A 20448-nucleotide genomic window follows, 5' to 3' on the forward strand; every position below is an offset into this window, starting at 1 on the left:
GGTAAACAGTTAATTACCGGCGATCGCAAAACAGGGGTCGGTAAAACCGACCCCGATCATACTCTTTGGGGTCTCGGCTACCCCCGGCAGCCGAGACCCCAAAGATTCTCCCGGTGCCGGCCGGCGGGCGCACTGCGCATGCGCCCGCCATTTTGAAGATGGCGGCGCCCACCGGGAGACACGAGGAGCATCGGGGGAGCTAGGTGAGTATTGGGGGGCCACCTGGGACCCCTTTTCTCTGTCCTCCGATGTGCGATCACATCGGAGGACAGAGAAATTAAAAAGAGATCGCTTTTTTTTTTTTTTTGCGATCGCCGGTAAACGGTTAATTACCGGCGATCGCAAATGCGGGGTGGGTTAAAAAACCCCCGAATCATGTTCTCTAGGGTCTCGGCTACCCCCGGCAGCCGAGACCCCGGAGAAAATCGGCCTGTGGGGGGCGCTATTGACTTTTTCCACAGCGCCGTTAATTAACGGCGCTGTGGTTTAAGTACCCTTAGCGGCCGCCGTTAAAAGGCGTATCGGCGGTCGCTAAGGGGTTAAACCAGTTCTGAATGTAAATAAAACATTGCTCTGATTAAAGGCCCCTTCACATTAAGCGACGCTGCAGCGATACCGACAACGATCCGGATCGCTGCAGCGTCGCTGTTTGGTCGCTGGAGAGCTGTCACACAGACAGCTCTCCAGCGACCAACGATGCCGGTAACCAGGGTAAACATCGGGTAACTAAGCGCATGGCCGCGCTTAGTAACTCGATGTTTACCCTGGTTACCATCCTAAAAGTAAAAAAAAACAAACACTACATACTTACCTACAGCCGTCTGTCCTCCAGCGCTGTGCTCTGCACTCCTCCTGTACTGACTGTGAGCACAGCGGCCGGAAAGCAGAGCGGTGACGTCACCGCGGGACGACGGCGGGAGCCTACAGGTTTCGTTCGTCTTACCCGGGTCCGCCAAGCCTCTGTGCGGTGTCTGGGGAGAACGGCAGAGTCGGGGGCCCGGAAGCAGCGTCGGGGGAAGTCCTGTGTCAGCTTCCCCCCTCGTCTGGCAAGGAGCGGTGACGTTCCCGGGGGAAGGCACGCCGCCCTGGGTCGTTCACACGCGCGCGACGCTGCAGGAGCAGGTCGGCGCTTATGACCCGGAAGTAGAGTAACAACTTCCGGAGGAGACCGGGAGGAGGAGCGCGGGACTTTTGAAAAGAAGCAGCGCTCAGGTGAGTGTGTGTGCGGCAACATGTCTTCGGCAGGAGACGCCGAACACCGACAGATAGGAGAGCACAGGTCTCATAGCGGTGAACGTGGGCAGCAGGACCCTGGCAAACCAACGTCACGTCGCACCTCACCCCCTCAAAAACCGGTACTCTATTTGCCAGCAGTGGTGAGTGTAATATGTAAACCATTGCCTGATACAACTGTTTTTTCTACACTATGCTTTGTTGTAGGGGAAAAAGGTCTCCAAATCTAAGCATAAGCAGTGTGCTGTATGCACAGAGCCTCTACCTGACACCTATGTAAAGAGATTATGCCAATCATGCATATGTCGTATGTTAGAAGAAGAGGCCCCTCTCCGGGTATCGGATTTGAGGGAGGTAATTAGGGAAGAAATAAAATCATCCCTTAAAACCAGACGGCATGAAAAAAGCAGTGTGGAGTTGGTGTCCGATTCCAGCTCTTCGGTACAAGAGGGCGAATGTTCGGAAAGTTCTTCGGCATCCTCTTCAGATGAGGAGGGAAGGCCTTGCTTTTCCACGGTTGGTATGGAGACCTTAATTAAGGCAGTCCGTGCAACTATGGGGGTTGCAGAGAGTAAAGAACCGAAAACAACCCAAGAGATCATGTTCGCAGGGCTGAGCCAGAGAAGTCGGAAAGCTTTCCCAGTGGTGGATTCAGTTAAAGATCTGGTCAGACGGGAGTGGGACAAGCTGGATAAGGGGTTTTTACCTTCAGCTGCAAAAAGAAGGTACCCCTTTGAAGATGACACTTTATCCCAGTGGATGAAGGTTCCAAAAATAGATGCGGCAGTAGCATCTACTTCGAAAACAGCCTCACTTCCGTTAGAAGATGTAGGGCTCCTCAAGGATCCTTCAGACAGAAAGGCTGACATGCTCCTTAAAAAACTATGGGAGTCATCATCTGGAGCCTTTAAGCCTGCTATCGCAGGCACCTGTACGTCCAGATCAATCATGGTCTGGGTGACTCAGCTGGAGGAGCAGCTTAAAGCGAAGGTACCCAGGGATAAATTGTTGAATTCCCTGTCTCAGGTCAGAGAAGGAGCAGCGTATCTGGCAGATGCCTCGATTGATTCTCTGAAATTGGCCGCAAGATCGGCAGGTCTTTCGAATGCAGCCAGACGGGCACTATGGCTAAAGACATGGAAGGGGGATGCTCAGGCTAAAGCTAAACTTTGCTCCATTCCATGTAGGGGTGAGTACCTATTCGGCCCGGTGCTGGATGACATCCTTGCAAAGGCAGAAGATAGGAAGAAGGGATTTCCTAAAACGTTTAATCCCACTTTTAGGAACGCCTTCCGAAGACGCATGCCCTTCAGAAGATTCCAGGCAGACCAGCAGGGATATAATCGCGACTGGGAAACATCGGATCAAAAGAAGAAAGGTGGATACTATAAGAACCCTTCATCTTTCTCAAGACGTAGGCGTAATTACAGATAAAACAGATCTACCAGTAGGGGGAAGACTAAAGTTCTTCTCAGATAAATGGAAAAAGATTACTTCTAGTGCCTGGATAATGGGGGTGGTTGAGTCCGGATTAAAATTAGAATTTTTGAGAACTCCCCCAGATCATTTTGTGAGAACATCACTGGACACTCCGGCCTTAGAATTAGAGATTCAACAATTGCTTACAAAGCGAGTTATTGAAGAAGTACCAAAACATCAGGAGAAGTCGGGCTTTTATTCTCCGCTATTCTTAATCTCTAAACCTGATGGGTCCTTTAGGACTATCATAAATTTACGTAAATTGAATAAATATCTTCAGTACCACGCTTTTAAGATGGAATCCATTAAATCAACAACTAAGCTTTTGTTTCCTAGGTGCTACATGTCGGTCTTGGATCTAAAAGATGCGTACTACCATCTTCCAGTTCACAGAAATCACCAACAATTCCTCAGGATGGCAGTATGGGTAAACCATCTTCTAGACTCAGTAGATCAGTCATCCTTCCTACCAGAAGAGAAGAAGCGGAAGATCATTCAAAGGATCACGGCAGTAAGGACAGTTACAAGCTTAAGTCTAAGAGACGCAATGTCTCTACTAGGATCTTTGACTGCGTGTATATCGGCGGTAAGATGGGCTCAGGCTCATACCCGAATGCTTCAATACGAAGTTCTTCAAGCAGAAAAAGATCTTCACGGTGCTCTGAGCAGAAGGTTCAAATTATCACCCGCTACTCTTCACGATTTGAGATGGTGGCTCAATCCAGCACATTTGTCAAAAGGAGTTCTCTGGACCATCACTCCGGACAATATAGTTACAACAGATGCCAGCCCGTTCGGTTGGGGAGCCCATATGGGAGACATTCTAACCCAAGGGCGATGGTCGATTCAAGAGTCCCAGAATTCCTCAAATCCAAGAGAGCTTACTGCAGTCAATCAGGCTCTTCTTTCCTTACTACCATCCCTGAGGAATATGCATGTACAGATACAAACAGACAATATGACTGTGGTAGCCTACACCAATCATCAGGGGGGGACAAGGTCTCGATCCCTGATGACCACTACAGCACAGATATTGTCTCTGGCCGAGGAACACTTACAATCCCTGTCGGCAGTTCATGTAAAAGGGGAACTCAATATAGAGGCGGACTACCTCAGTCGCCATTCCCTTCGTCAGGGAGAGTGGTCCCTAAACCAACAGATATTCGATCAGATAGTCAATCTGTGGGGGTTGCCGATAATAGATCTATTTGCTACGAGGAAGAACAGGAAGGTCAGAAGGTTCGCATCTTTACACATAGCAGACCAGCCATTTATAGTGAATTCCCTTCGGGTCCGTTGGGACTTCCAGCTGGCTTATGCCTTTCCCCCAATGTGTCTGATTCCGATAGTTCTCAGGAAGATCAGGGAGGAAAGAGCCAGAGTGATCTTAATCGCCCCCTTCTGGCCCAGGAGGCCTTGGTTCTCTCTCCTCAGGACAATGTCTGTGACCGATCCCTGGGTGTTGCCAGTGGTTCCGGAACTCCTCTCTCAGGGTCCATTTCATCATCCAAATTTGGAGACTCTTCACTTAACGACTTGGAACTTGAGAGGGAGCTTCTGAGGGAGAGGGGGTTCTCTAAAGCTTTGATAACCACCTTATTGAAAAGTAGGAAGGAGGTCACTACAAAGATCTATACAAAAATTTGGAAAAAATTCCTTATGTTTTATCAGCAACCATTAGGAGATAAGGCTCCGATTTCAGCTATTTTAGAATTCCTTCAGAAAGGCTGGGAATTGGGTTTAGCAGTCAACACTCTAAGAGTTCATGTTTCAGCCTTGGGGGCTCTGTATAACAGTGATATAGCTGGTAATAGATGGGTTGCTAGATTTATTAAGGCATGTCAGCGTTCTAAACCAATCCATATTGTAAGAATACCCCCTTGGGATTTAAATTTGGTGCTTGAGGCATTGACTGAACCTCCGTTCGAGCCATTAGACTCTATTTCAATGAAAAATTTAACCTTAAAAACAGCTCTACTTTTAGCATTAACGTCTGCCAGGAGGGTCAGTGATATACATGCGTTATCAGTAGATCCTCCCTATCTATTAATTCTCCAGGATAAGATTGTCTTAAAACCTGATCCCGCATACTTGCCAAAAGTAGCAACAAAATTTTTATAGAAGTCAGGAGATTTATTTACCATCTTTCTATGAAAATCCAGGTTCAGAAGAGGAGAAAAAATATCATACCCTAGATGTAAAGAGGGCGATATTAGAATACCTGGATAGGACACAAAGCTGGAGACAGAGTAGGGCTCTGTTTGTTTCTTTCCAGAATCAGAAAAAGGGTTCTGGTGTCACGAAGAACTCTATCGCTAGATGGATTAGAGAAGCGATATGTCTTGCCTATTCTGCCAGGGGAGTAACACCACCAGAAGGCATCAGGGCGCACTCCCACTCGGGCCATGGCATCATCCTGGGCGGAGAAGGCAGATGTCCCCATTGAAATGATATGTAAGGCGGCAACTTGGTCATCACCTTCCACCTTTTATAAGCACTATCGCCTTGATTTATCTGCTAATTCCAGCTTACAGTTTGGCCGTTCAGTACTTAGTGCTGTGGTCCCTCCCAGTTAAATAGTCTTTGAAAGTCTCTCGTTGTGGGTGCTGTCGTGGCGATAGGAAAACCGGTTTTTACGTACCGGTAATAGGATTTTACAGAGTCCACGACAGCACCCATACATTCCCCCCCGTATTTAGTTACTTATTCCTGCACTCTGTTGGAAGGTGTGCCTTAGAGATCACTCTATAGAGGTGGTGGTATTTAGTAGTGTTTAAGATAATATTGTCATGTACTGATGCATTGGCGGTATCCCTTGTACTCTGGAACACAAACTGGAGGGCGAGGGGGACCGCCCCTTTTTAACCTGTAGGTTCCTGTCCGGAAGGTGGGCGGATCCCCTCTCTCATTGTGGGTGCTGTCGTGGACTCTGTAAAATCCTATTACCGGTACGTAAAACCGGTTTTCGGCACGCGCTAGCGATGTGCCGTTCTTTTGTGACGGACCTCGGACGCTGCCTGCAGCGTCCGAGGCCCGTTCCTCGCTACCGCAGATCGGGGATCTGCGCTAGCGGGGAGGGTGAACGCCGACCCTCTAGAAACATTGCGTTAGCGCAATCTGCTAGCGCTATGCGCTTAACGGATTGCACTAACGCAATGTGAACCTAGCGTAAGACGTAAGGTGCTATAATAACAGCCTTGGGCTGGTTTCACACCAGCATTCGGCAGGGCTGCGGATGGCAGCCTTCTTCCTCCGTTAAGCCCCGCCCAATGCCGCACCTCTTCCTTCAGTTCCGCCTACGTCTGCATGCGTCCTGCATCTGCATGCGTCCTGCATACCCTATCTTTAACATTGGGTACGCAGGCCAAGCGGATGCCTCTGCATGTGTTTTAACGCTGCGCCGACCGCAACAAAATGCAACATGTTGCGTTCAATGCAGTTCAGCGCATCGTCAAAACAACACGTGCCTGTGTACCCAATGTTAAAGATAGGGGATGCATGCAGACGTAGGCGGAGCTGAAAGAAGAGGTGTAGCAGTGGGTGGGGCTTAACGGAGGAAGAAGGCTGCCGAACGCTGGTGTAAAACCAGTCTTAGACAGGTAAACCACTTTTGAAACAATGTTCACTTGTACAAGCATTTAACCCCTCAGTGACGGGGCCAATTTTTTTGAAATCTGACCAGTGTCACTTTATGTAGTAATAACTCTGGAATGCTTCAACATATTCCATTGATTTTGAGGTTGTTTTTTTTTCCTGACACATTAGACTTTATGATAATGGTAAACTTGGGCTAATGATAAACTTGGGTTAATATGTTTTGCTTTATTTTGTAAAAATATCAGAAATTTTAAAAAATAGAAATTTTCAAATTTTGAATGATTTTCCCTTTAAGGCCGGAGTCACGCTAGAGAGGAATACGGACGAGTGCTATGCGAGGGAAAAAAAATTGCATAGCACTCGGACCAATGTTAATCTGTTGGGCAGCTCCCATCACGTTTTTTTTTTTTTCACGGCCGTATTATATGTGCAAGTGAAATTGCACTATGCTGCGATTTGCACCGTATATCAGCCGAGAATCCCCAATGAAAGTCTGTTTATGCAAGAAAAACTCATACCACACGGGCCATCAGTGTGACTTGCGAGAAATACGCAACGGTGTCCTTTGAAAGGCTTGCAAATCAGGTGCAGTGTACAGTAAAATCACACTGACAGCTTACAATATTTACAAATAGTTAATTTGTCGGCTTCTGTCAAATCATTGCAGGATAGGAGACATGGTTTACATACAGTAAACCATTGCAGAACGGTTAGATTTATATAGGTCAGTGACTAATCCGGTTAGTAGTATGTGTGTGTGTGTAAAATTTGGGACCTGTATGTATTTAATAAAAATGTTTTCACTGAAAAAACTGGCGTGGGCTCCCACACAACTTTCTGTGCCACAGAGGGAAAGTCAGTGACTGCGGACAGATATTATAGCCTAGAGAGGGACCATGGTTATTGCCACCCCAGAAAAGGTGCATCTGTAAGATGCGCCAATTCTGGCACTCAGCCTCTGTTCTCACTGCCCTGTAGCGGTGGCATATGGGGTAATAAGGGGTTAATGTCACCTTTGTATTGTAAGGTGACAGTAGGCCAGCTTACTAATGGAGAGGTGTCTGATAGATGCCTCTCCATTACTAACCTGTGGGCTTGATGTTACTTGACAATAAAATGGTGACATCAACCCCACAAATCTGAGCCCCACTGCTACAGGGCAAGTGGGAAGAGCAAGGCTAAGTGCCAGAATTGGCAGATCTATAAGATGCGCCATTTCTGGGATGGCTGAGAGCTGATGTTTTTTAGCCTCTGGGGCTGCCAATATCCATGGCCTCTTCACAGACTATTAATATCAGCCTACAGCTTTTATAGGGGGACCCCATGTCAATATTTTGTGTCCCACTGTAAAATAGCCAGTAAAGGCTAAGCAAACAGCTGTGAGCTGATATTAATAGCCTGGGAACCTTTATGGTTATTGGCTCCTTTCCAGAATATTAACATCAGCTGTCAGCTTTCCCTCTGCTGGTTATGAAAATTATGCCGTGCTAGATATAGACACTGACATTCACAGCAGCGCGTCCGCGCCGATGCTCTTTTCTGACTCCTTTCTCAGGCCCCCAAAAAAGTGTTAACTAAGTACCCTTTATTTTCTTGCACTGTAGCCGTTCACTTACTACAGGGTATTCAATCAATGTTTCTGTCCCCCCCCCCCCCCCCCCACATAAAGTACGACCACTATCTATATGCCTTTATATACAGCATTCTAGAATGCTGTGTATATATAGTAGGCCCACTGCCTGTATACCCTTATATACAGCATTTTATAAAGCACAACCACTATCTGTATGTCCTTAAGACTTGCCTAGCCCCATACAATGGGCTTTGCTAGTCTTAATCCGGGGCCTTCTCTTCTATCACCGTCCTTCTTTCTTTGAGTCGATGACGCGTCCTATGTCATCCACACGGTGTCTTCCATCGTGCTCCTGTGCATCGCACTTCTTTCTGCCCGTTGCAGTACTTTGCTTTGTGCTCGGCAGAGAAGTGTTCCTGCTCAGAAGCGTGATGAGGGAGGTTGTGTGGATGATGTAGAACACGTCATCCACGGGAAGGACTGTGCCGGATGAAGACCAGCGCCAAACATAACACCGGACCGCCCCGAAGGTGAGTATAAGAAGTTATTTACATTATGCACATTGGCTTAGGGACATACCGTATATACTCGAGTAGAAGCTGACCCCCCCCCCCCTAATTTTGCCACAAAAAACTGGGAAAACTTAATGACTCGTGTATAAGCCTTAGGGTGGAAAATGCAGCAGCTACTGGTAAATGTCAAAAATAAAAATAGATACCAATAAAAGTAAAATTAATTGAGACATCAGTAGGTTAAGTGTTTTTGAATATCCATATTGAATGAGGAGCCCCATATAATGCTCCATAAAGTTTATGATGGCCCCATAAGATGCTCCATATTAAAATATGCCCCATATAATGCTGCACAAATGTTAATAATGGCCCCATAAGATGCTTCATAGAAACTTTTGCCCCATACAATGCTACATAAAGGTTGATGGCCCCATAAGATGCTCCATAGATTTTACTCCATAGATTATGCCCCATGAGATGCTCCACACATTATGCCCCATGAGATGCTCCACACATTATGCCCCATTTGCTGTTGCTGCGAATAAAATAAAAAAAAAACACATACTCGCCTCTCTTCGCTCAGGCCCCGGCACTTTCCACTGCTGCACGCTGCTCTGTCTTCCATCCTCTGCACTGACTGTTCAGGCAGAGGGCGGCGCACACTAACTACGTCATCTTGCCCTCTGACCTAAACAGTCACAGCCAGAGGACAGAGCGGCCCGCAGCGGTGGAAAGGGGAGAGGTGAATATCGCGCAATGCTCACCTCCCCCGTCATACTCACCTGCTCCCGACGCGGTCCCTGGCAGCTTCTCACTGTCAGATGGTCTCCGGGAGTCGGCAGCGTCTTCCTATGTTCAGCTGTCACGAACAGCTCATTAAAGTAATGAATATGCATCCATATTCATTAATGAGCGGGTCCACGTGACCGTTGAACAAAGGAAGAGCTACCCGGAGACCATCGGACATGCAGGGACCGTGCCGGGAGCAGGTGAGTATGTGACAGCCGCCGCTCCCCCTCCCCCGCCGACAATGACTTGAGTATAAGCCGAGAGGGTCACTTTCAGCCCAAAAAAGTGGGCTGAAAATCTCGGCTTATACTCAAGTATATACGGTATGTACGGTACAGCACTGTAGAAGGGTGTGTATAAGGGCATATAGGTTCTGGTGGTACTATATATGGGGAAAACCTGGTGACAGGTTCCCTTTAAGAAACCTATGGAACTAGGTAAAAAATAGCATTTTTTGATGGTGAAAAACTTGTAATTTAAATATTGATGAAGGCTGAGCTGCAGGTGGTCTGTGTCTCTTCATAAGTTTAAGGCCGGGGTCACACTAGCGTAGAATACGGACGAGCGCTATGTGAGAAAACATCGCATGGCACTCGGACCAGTGTTAATCTATGGGGCAGATCACATCTGTGATTATTTTTTCATGCCGAATCGGCATACGAGAACAATCGCAGCATATATACCTGACAGGGGCCCATACATTCTGATATCATCAGTAATATATATCTGACAGGGGCCCATACATTCTGATATCATCACTAATATACACCTGACAGGGGCCCATACATTCTGATATCATCACTAATATACACCTGACAGGAGCCCGTACAGTCTATATCTCCAGTAATATATACCTGACAGGGGCCCATACATTCTGATATTATCAGTAATATACTCCTGACAGGGGCCCGTACATTCTGATATCAGTAATATATACCTGACAGGGGCCCATACATTCTGATATCATCAGTAATATATACCTGACAGGGGCCCATACATTCTGATATCATCATTAATATATACCTGACAGGAGCCCGTACAGTCTATATCTACAGTAATATATACCTGACAGGAGCCTGTACAGTCTATATCTACCATACTATATACCTGACAGGAGCCCGTACAGTCTATATCTACCATACTATATACCTGACAGGAGCCCATACAGTCTATATCTACCATACTATATACCTGACAGGAGCCCGTACAGTCTGTATCTACAATAATATATACCTGACAGGAGCCCGTACAGTCTGTATCTACAATAATATACACCTGACAGGAGCCCGTACAGTCAAGATTCAAAGAAGCTTTATTGGCAGGACCAAATACACATCAGTTTTGCCAAAGCAAGTGTATAAAGGCAATAGGGATAGGGACTGTGGGGATGTTGGGTAGGAGCTGTAGGGAAGGTGGATGGGGGCAGATCCATTGTGGGGGTTATAGTCCATGGCATAGGGGAGGTGGATGGGGCAGGTCCATTGTGGGGGTTATAGTCCATGGTATAGGGGAGGTGGATGGGGCAGATCCAGGGTGGGGGCTATAGTCCATGGCATAGGGGAGGTGGATGGGGCAGGTCCAGGTTGGGGGCTATAGTCCATGGCATAGGGGAGGTGGATGGGGCAGGTCCAGGTTGGGGGCTCTAGTCCATGGCATCATAGTTCTCTTTCTTGCAGTCTATGGCATTCGCTCACATACCGCTCTGCTATCTCCACTGCGCTCTTTTCTTCTCCCAGCAGGATATGTTTTCTCTTCCTCCTTCATGGTGATGAAGTCTGGGAAGAGATGTGAGAGTCTCCTGAAGTGAGTGTCCCTCACTGCTGAGTATTTGGAGCAGTGTAGCAGGAAGTGGGTTTCGTCCTCTATGGCCTCCTGGTCACAGTGTTGGCACAGTCTTTCCTCCCTGGGCTTGTAGCTCTGCCTGTGTCGGCCACATTCGATGGCCAGACTGTGGGCACTGAGTCTATATCGGCTCAGGATCTGGCGGTCTCTGGGGTCCGGGAGTTTCTCCAGATATGGCGCCAGTCTGTAGTCTCTCTGTAGGCTCCGGTACATGGTCAGTTTCTGTGAGCTGATGATATAATTCTTCCAGTCACTGACATACCTCTCCTGGCCTTCGTCTGCCATCTTCCTAATTCCGGCTTTTGTCAGGTTGTTGTGATTGGTGTTCTGGTCCGGTTGGGTTTGGCTGGGCTGTTCCGAGGGTTCTGGTTTTTCTGTTTCACCTACATGTATCAGGGCTTTATGGTGATGGGAGCTTGGATTGCTCCTATGCAGGTGAGCCCGGAATGACAGCGCCCTCTTTAGAACTGTTAGGTGTAGAGGGAATCTGCCCAGCTCGGCCCGACAAGCACTGTTGGAGGTGCTCCGATGGACCTGGAGAAGGTGCTTGCAGAATTCCAGGTGGAATATTTCTGTTGGGCTGGAATCCCACTTTGACCAGTCTGGGTAGGTGTGAGGACCCCAGACTTCGCTGCCATACAGGAGGATTGGGGCGATGATGGAGTCGAAGATTTTTAGCCAGACCCTCACTGGTGGCTTCAGATGGTAGAGTGTCCTTCGGATGGCATAGAAGGTTTTGCAGGCCTTGTCTTTCAGGGTCTCTATGGCTTGTTTGAAGCTCCCTGACCGGTGAATCTCTAGGCCCAGGTAGGTATATATGTCCGTTCCTGTGAGGTCGCAGTTGTTGAGGACGAATGATGGGTGTTGGTCTGATCTTCTCTTTCTCCTCTGGAACACCATGGTGTTGGTTTTCTTTAGGTTGACCGGTAGAGCCCAGGTGGAGCTGAATTTCTCTAGGATTTTCAGGTTGTCCTGGAGGCCTTTCTCGGTTGGTGACAGCAGCAGCAGGTCATCTGCGTACAGCAGGAATTTCACCTGGGCGTCGTGGAGGGTGAGTCCTGGAGCTGAGGAGGATTCCAGGGCGGTAGCCAGCTCGTTGATGTAGATGTTGAAGAGCGTTGGACTTAGGCTTCAGCCTTGTCTGACTCCGCGGCTCTGCTGGAAATAAGCCGTTCTTTTGCCGTTCACACTCACGCTGCAGCGGTTCTCGGTGTAGGAGCTTTTGATGACATCGTAGGTCTTTCCTCCTATTCCACTCTCCAGCAGTTTCAGGAATAAGCCCGGGTGCCACACTGAATCAAAGGCCTTTTTAAAGTCCACAAAGCAGGCGTATATCTTCCCATTCTTTGTATTGTAGACGTGTTTCTGAATGAGGCTGTGCAGAGTATAGATGTGGTCAGTGGTGCGGTGGTTCGGCATGAACCCTGCTTGGCTCTTGCTGAGGACGTTGTGCTCGGTGAGGAAGGTGAGGATCCTCTTGTTCAGGATACTGTTGAACAGTTTTCCCAGGTTGCTGCTGACGCATATGCCTCTGTAGTTGGCTGGGTCATACCTGTCCCCACTCTTGTGGATGGGTGTGATGAGGCCTTGGTTGCAGGTACGAGGGAAGTAGCCGGCACTCAGTACAATATTGAAGAGTTTAACCATTGCAGCCTATATTTCTGGTGGGCTGTACTTCAGCATTTCTGGTAGGATTCCATCCAGGCCACCGGCTTTTCTACATCTTATGGAGGAGAGTCTCTCGGTTACTTCCTGTAGTGTTATAGGTGTATCCACCGGGTTTTGGAAGTTTTTGATTTTTTCCTCCATTGCTTTTAGTTTCGCCATTATGTTTTCCTGTTCTTGGCTTAGTCTATATCTACAATAATATATACCTGACAGGAGCCCGTACAGTCTATATCTACCATACTATATACCTGACAGGAGCCCATACAGTCTAGTGTCTTCACCGGTGAGCTGACTAGACTGTATTGGCTGCAGTCAGGACCTGGAAGGGAGCCCATACACTCTAGGCTCAACCCTTCGTGATGTGACTGAAAACACGCCCCCTCCCGATAGGACACGCCCCCGGAAATGACGTCACACCTGGAAGGAGCCCATACACTCTAGCATTTACCCTTCATGATGTGACTGAAAACACGCCCCCCCCCCCAATAGGACACGCCCCCGGAAATGACGTCACACCTGGAAGGAGCCCATACACTCTAGCATTTACCCATAGTGGAGTGCGGCTCTGCGGGTGGAGGTCGGTGCTGGAGGCTCCATTATTCTCTATGTGGAGTGCGGCTCTGCGGGTGGAGGTCGGTGCTGGAGGCTCCATTATTCTCTATGTGGAGTGCGGCTCTGCGGGTGGAGGTAGGTGCTGGAGCCTCCATTATTCTCTATGTGGAGTGCGGCTCTGCGGGTGGAGGTCGGTGCTGGAGGCTCCATTATTCTCTATGTGGAGTGCGGCTCTGCGGGTGGAGGTAGGTGCTGGAGCCTCCATTATTCTCTATGTGGAGTGCGGCTCTGCGGGTGGAGGTCGGTGCTGGAGGCCCCATTATTCTCTGTGGAGTGCGGCTCTGCGGGTGGAGGTCGGTGCTGGAGGCTCCATTATTCTCTATGTGGAGTGCGGCTCTGCTGGTGGATGTCGGTGCTGGAGGCTCCATTATTCTCTATGTGGAGTGCGGCTCTGCTGGTGGAGGTCGGTGCTGGAGGCCCCATTATTCTCTATGTGGAGTGCGGGTGGAGGTAGGTTCTGGAGGCTCCATTATTCTCTATGTGGAGTGCGGCTCTGCGGGTGGAGGTCGGTGCTGGAGGATCCATTATTCTCTATGTGGAGTGCGGCTCTGCGGGTGGAGGTCTGTGCTGGAGGCCCCATTATTCTCTATGTGGAGTGCGGCTCTGCGGGTGGAGGTCGGTGCTGGAGGCTCCATTATTCTTTATGTGGAGTGCGGCTCTGCGGGTGGAGGTCGGTGCTGGAGGCTCCATTATTCTCTATGTGGAGTGCGGCTCTGCGGGTGGAGGTCGGTGCTGGAGGCTCCATTATTCTCTATGTGGAGTGTGGCTCTGTGGGTGGAGGTCGGTGCTGGAGGCTCCATTATTCTCTCTGTGGAGTGCGGCTCTGCGGGTGGAGGTCGGTGCTGGAGGCTCCATTATTCTCTCTGTGGAGTGTGGCTCTGTGGGTGAAGGTCGGTGCTGGAGGCTCCATTATTCTCTCTGTGGAGTGTGGCTCTGCGGGTGGAGGTCGGTGCTGGAGGCTCCATTATTCTCTCTGTGGAGTGCGGCTCTGAGGGTGGAGGTCGGTGCTGGAGGCTCCATTATTCTCTATGTGGAGTGCGGCTCTGCGGGTGGAGGTCGGTGCTGGAGACTCCATTATTCTCTATGTGGAGTGCGGCTCTGTGGGTGGAGGTCGGTGCTGGAGGCTCCATTATTCTCTATGTGGAGGTCGGTGCTGGAGGCTCCATTATTCTCTATGTGGAGTGCGGCTCTGCTGGTGGAGGTCTGTGCTGGAGGCTCCATTATTCTTTGTGGAGTGCGGCTCTGCGGGTGGAGGTCGGTGCTGGAGGCTCCATTATTCTCTATGTGGAGTGCGGCTCTGCTGGTGGAGGTCTGTGCTGGAGGCTCCATTATTCTCTATGTGGAGTGCGGCTCTGCTGGTGGAGGTCTGTGCTGGAGGCTCCATTATTCTCTATGTGGAGTGCGGCTCTGCTGGTGGAGGTCTGTGCTGGAGGCTCCATTATTCTTTATGTGGAGTGCGGCTCTGCGGGTGGAGGTCGGTGCTGGAGGCCCCATTATTCTCTATGTGGAGTGCGGCTCTGCGGGTGGAGGTCGGTGCTGGAGGCTCCATTATTCTTTATGTGGAGTGCGGCTCTGCGGGTGGAGGTCGGTGCTGGAGGCTCCATTATTCTCTATGTGGAGTGCGGCTCTGTGGGTGGAGGTCGGTGCTGGAGGCTCCATTATTCTCTATGTGGAGTGTGGCTCTGTGGGTGGAGGTCGGTGCTGGAGGCTCCATTATTCTCTCTGTGGAGTGCGGCTCTGCGGGTGGAGGTCGGTGCTGGAGGCTCCATTATTCTCTCTGTGGAGTGTGGCTCTGTGGGTGAAGGTCGGTGCTGGAGGCTCCATTATTCTCTATGTGGAGTGCGGCTCTGAGGGTGGAGGTCGGTGCTGGAGGCTCCATTATTCTCTATGTGGAGTGCGGCTCTGCGGGTGGAGGTCGGTGCTGGAGGCTCCATTATTCTCTATGTGGAGTGCGGCTCTGCGGGTGGAGGTCGGTGCTGGAGGCTCCATTATTCTCTATGTGGAGTGCGGCTCTGCGGGTGGAGGTAGGTGCTGGAGCCTCCATTATTCTCTATGTGGAGTGCGGCTCTGCGGGTGGAGGTCGGTGCTGGAGGCTCCATTATTCTCTATGTGGAGTGCGGCTCTGCGGGTGGAGGTCGGTGCTGGAGGCCCCATTATTCTCTATGTGGAGTGCGGCTCTGCTGGTGGATGTCGGTGCTGGAGGCTCCATTATTCTCTATGTGGAGTGCGGCTCTGCTGGTGGAGGTCGGTGCTGGAGGCCCCATTATTCTCTATGTGGAGTGCGGGTGGAGGTAGGTTCTGGAGGCTCCATTATTCTCTATGTGGAGTGCGGCTCTGCGGGTGGAGGTCGGTGCTGGAGGATCCATTATTCTCTATGTGGAGTGCGGCTCTGCGGGTGGAGGTCTGTGCTGGAGGCCCCATTATTCTCTATGTGGAGTGCGGCTCTGCGGGTGGAGGTCGGTGCTGGAGGCTCCATTATTCTTTATGTGGAGTGCGGCTCTGCGGGTGGAGGTCGGTGCTGGAGGCTCCATTATTCTCTATGTGGAGTGCGGCTCTGCGGGTGGAGGTCGGTGCTGGAGGCTCCATTATTCCCTATGTGGAGTGTGGCTCTGTGGGTGGAGGTCGGTGCTGGAGGCTCCATTATTCTCTCTGTGGAGTGCGGCTCTGCGGGTGGAGGTCGGTGCTGGAGGCTCCATTATTCTCTCTGTGGAGTGTGGCTCTGTGGGTGAAGGTCGGTGCTGGAGGCTCCATTATTCTCTCTGTGGAGTGTGGCTCTGCGGGTGGAGGTCGGTGCTGGAGGCTCCATTATTCTCTCTGTGGAGTGCGGCTCTGAGGGTGGAGGTCGGTGCTGGAGGCTCCATTATTCTCTATGTGGAGTGCGGCTCTGCGGGTGGAGGTCGGTGCTGGAGACTCCATTATTCTCTATGTGGAGTGCGGCTCTGTGGGTGGAGGTCGGTGCTGGAGGCTCCATTATTCTCTATGTGGAGGTCGGTGCTGGAGGCTCCATTATTCTCTATGTGGAGTGCGGCTCTGCTGGTGGAGGTCTGTGCTGGAGGCTCCATTATTCTTTATGTGGAGTGCGGCTCTGCGGGTGGAGGTCGGTGCTGGAGGCTCCATTATTCTCTATGTGGAGTGCGGCTCTGCTGGTGGAGGTCTGTGCTGGAGGCTCCATTATTCTCTATGTGGAGTGCGGCTCTGCTGGTGGAGGTCTGTGCTGGAGGCTCCATTATTCTTTATGTGGAGTGCGGCTCTGCGGGTGGAGGTCGGTGCTGGAGGCTCCATTATTCTCTATGTGGAGTGCGGCTCTGCTGGTGGAGGTCTGTGCTGGAGGCTCCATTATTCTCTATGTGGAGTGCGGCTCTGCTGGTGGAGGTCGGTGCTGGAGGCTCCATTATTCTTTATGTGGAGTGCGGCTCTGCGGGTGGAGGTCGGTGCTGGAGGCCCCATTATTCTCTATGTGGAGTGCGGCTCTGCGGGTGGAGGTCGGTGCTGGAGGCTCCATTATTCTTTATGTGGAGTGCGGCTCTGCGGGTGGAGGTCGGTGCTGGAGGCTCCATTATTCTCTATGTGGAGTGCGGCTCTGCGGGTGGAGGTCGGTGCTGGAGGCTCCATTATTCTCTATGTGGAGTGTGGCTCTGTGGGTGGAGGTCGGTGCTGGAGGCTCCATTATTCTCTCTGTGGAGTGCGGCTCTGCGGGTGGAGGTCGGTGCTGGAGGCTCCATTATTCTCTCTGTGGAGTGTGGCTCTGTGGGTGAAGGTCGGTGCTGGAGGCTCCATTATTCTCTATGTGGAGTGCGGCTCTGAGGGTGGAGGTCGGTGCTGGAGGCTCCATTATTCTCTATGTGGAGTGCGGCTCTGCGGGTGGAGGTCGGTGCTGGAGACTCCATTATTCTCTATGTGGAGTGCGGCTCTGTGGGTGGAGGTCGGTGCTGGAGGCTCCATTATTCTCTATGTGGAGGTCGGTGCTGGAGGCTCCATTATTCTCTATGTGGAGTGCGGCTCTGTGGGTGGAGGTCGGTGCTGGAGGCTCCATTATTCTCTATGTGGAGTGCGGCTCTGCGGGTGGAGGTCGGTGCTGGAGGCTCCATTATTCTCTATGTGGAGTGCGGCTCTGCGGGTGGAGGTCGGTGCTGGAGACTCCATTATTCTCTATGTGGAGTGCGGCTCTGTGGGTGGAGGTCGGTGCTGGAGGCTCCATTATTCTCTATGTGGAGTGCGGCTCTGTGGGTGGAGGTCGGTGCTGGAGGCTCCATTCTTCTCTATGTGGAGTGCGGCTCTGTGGGTGGAGGTCGGTGCTGGAGGCTCCATTATTCTCTATGTGGAGTGCGGCTCTGTGGGTGGAGGTCGGTGCTGGAGGCTCCATTATTCTCTATGTGGAGTGCGGCTCTGCGGGTGGAGGTCGGTGCTGGAGGCTCCATTATTCTCTATGTGGAGTGCGGCTCTGCGGGTGGAAGTATGTGTTGATTCTCCATTACTGGGTGTGCGGCACATTAACCTTTTCAGCACTGAGACTCTTTTGGGGTCTCTGTGTGGTGTGAACAGTGATGTAACAGCTGTGGACAGAATGCGGCTTCGCTGGTTCCCAAGTCCACATTAGATCCATTCAGACAACAATTCAGACAACTGCAGGATGTGCGGATAGAAGCCCAAACAAGTTCTCACAGAATGCCATTATTGTTCTCCTTGTTTATTAACCTGCCAAGGTAAATCAGACAGCTGGGGGCTAATATCAGGCTGGCAAGTTCCCTGGATATTGGCCCCTTCCCAGCCTAAAAATATCAGCTTTCAGCCACCCCAGAAGTGGTGTATTACATTAGATGTGCCAATTCGGCCACTTTGCCTGGCTCTTCTCTATTGCATTGGTGCGTTTGGCAATCGGGGTAATTCTTTGGGGGAATTTGTCAGCTGGCATCAATCCTAGGGATTAGTGTGGGAGAGACATCTGTCAGACACCCCCATTACTAATCCAGTAAGCTGAAAGACAAAAACACTCCGAAAAATATTTCCTTTTTTAAAAAACAACTCCCCTACTCCCTAGTTCACCAAATTATTGAAATAATTAAAAAAAATCCATGCTGGCTTTCAGGAGTCCACGAAATCCAACCTTGTCCAAAAATGGCAAGATGAAAAACCTGAAAAGAGAGAAATAAATGAATATAGACAAGAGACAATCTTTCGTTCACCATCATAGTACAACCTATGGAGACTTGTTCTGTGATCAAAGCATCATAGGTCACTATGGTTCTCACAGTACAGCCATTCCCCCACACAGTATAATGTTCCAACAATACCGCCATCCCCCATACACTGTATATGTGTGATGCTAGTCACTCCTCATGGACAACCCACAAGGCTGGGTAATCAAAAGGTCCAAGGTCAGGAGAGTACGTCATAGGTGATAAAAGAAAATCATCAGTTAAATGTCCAGGGATCAAAATACCAGTAAGATAGTGGATCACAGAGCACGGTCCTAGGTCATGCAGCAGTAGAACAAAGCACAGTGAAACAAGGCAAACATACACCAGTGAACAAAATACCAGGTATTTATCTGAACCACCATCAGTACATGAATACATGAACGGACCCACCATCAGTACTTGACTATACCACGAGAACCATCATCATTAAATTGATACATCACCAGAACCTCAATCAGTACTTGACTACGTCACCAGAACCACCACAAGTATATGAATACCTGACCAGAACCAAGAGTACTTGAATATAAGAACGAAGCTTAGTACAATAATTGTAATATCTATTCAGCCCCATAAACCATTGTATTGCATGAATTTACAACCCTACAACTTCCATTATGTCCTTAAAAATGGTAAGAAGATACGTTATTATTATTTATTTATATAGCACCATTAATTCCATGGTGCTGTACATGAGAAAAGAGGTTACATACAGGGTTATAGATATCATTAACAATAAATAAATTTACAATGACAGACTGTTACGGAGAGAAGAGGACCCTGTCCTTGCGGACTTACATTCTTCGGGATAATGGGGAAGAGACAGGAAGTCGGGTGCTGCAGCACTGGTGGTTGGTGAGGCGGCAGCTCTGGTGGTGATGAGGCGGCAGCTCGGGTGGTTGGTGAGGCAGCAGAATGGTTATTGCAGGCTGTAGGCTTTCCTTAAGAGATGGGTTTTCAGGTTCCGTCTGAGGGATCCGAGGGTGGTGGATAATCGGACGTGTTGAGGCGTGGAATTCAAGAGGATGGGAGACATTCGGGAGAAATCTTGGAGGCGGTCCTGTGAGGAACGAATAAGTGTGGAGTAGAGTAGAAGGTCTTGGGAGGATCAAAGATTACGTGAGGGAAGATAGTGGGAGTTTAGTTCAGAGATATAGGGAGGGGACAGGTTGTGGATGGCTTTGTAGATCAGTGTTAGTAGTTTGAACTGGATTCGTTGGGGAATTGGGAGCCAGTGGAGGGATTTGCAGAGTGGAGAAGCAGGGGAGTAGCGAGGAGAGAGGTGGATTAGCTGAGCAGCAGAGTTAAGGACAGACTGGAGTGGTGCAAGGGAGTTAGCGGGGAGGCCACAGAGGAGGGTGTTGCAGTAATCGAGGCGGGAGTACATCATTTGCATCAGAAAATGAATGACCATTTGCATCCAGGTGTCTTATGATTTACATCTCTGGTCGTCTTTCTTTCAATCTCCATCTTGTCAAGATGACATGATGACTTTTCACAGTCACAGCTGGTCTCAGGAGACCTCCATCTTCTCCGCTCTTTTGCAGCACATCCTGGCCAGTCCCAACAAACTTGTGATTCCTACAGCCAATAAGTTGCTGATACAATGGCCAACTTAGCCAGTGATTGGGAGCATGGAGGACATGCCTTAGTCAGTATTACAACTTGTGTTCCAGTCCATATAAGACTAGAGAATACAACATCTACACGTTCTATCTCCTGATATGTTTCACATTGTTGTCATCCTTTATTATGTTACATTGGCTCACTTTCTTCCTATTCATTTCCCTGCAATATCAGATCCTCTCAGTGGACATCTTGTATATTGAGAGAAATTTTCTGACATAATCATCAAGGATGGATATGGACAGGGACCAGATGGCGGACAGAATATTACACCTCACCCTAGAGATCCTCTTCCGTCTTACTGGAGAAGTGAGAGATT

The 20448-nt window shown here is 49.7% G+C and overlaps 1 pseudogene; it reads left to right on the top strand.

The window, feature by feature from the left end:
* Window positions 1–19815: 19815 nt before the first annotated feature.
* LOC138666921 (oocyte zinc finger protein XlCOF6-like) overlaps window positions 19816–20448 on the top strand; it is a 33355-nt pseudogene continuing 32722 nt past the window's right edge.

Source organism: Ranitomeya imitator, chromosome 2 (genome assembly GCF_032444005.1).
Source record: "Ranitomeya imitator isolate aRanImi1 chromosome 2, aRanImi1.pri, whole genome shotgun sequence".
Taxonomy (NCBI): domain Eukaryota; kingdom Metazoa; phylum Chordata; class Amphibia; order Anura; family Dendrobatidae; genus Ranitomeya; species Ranitomeya imitator.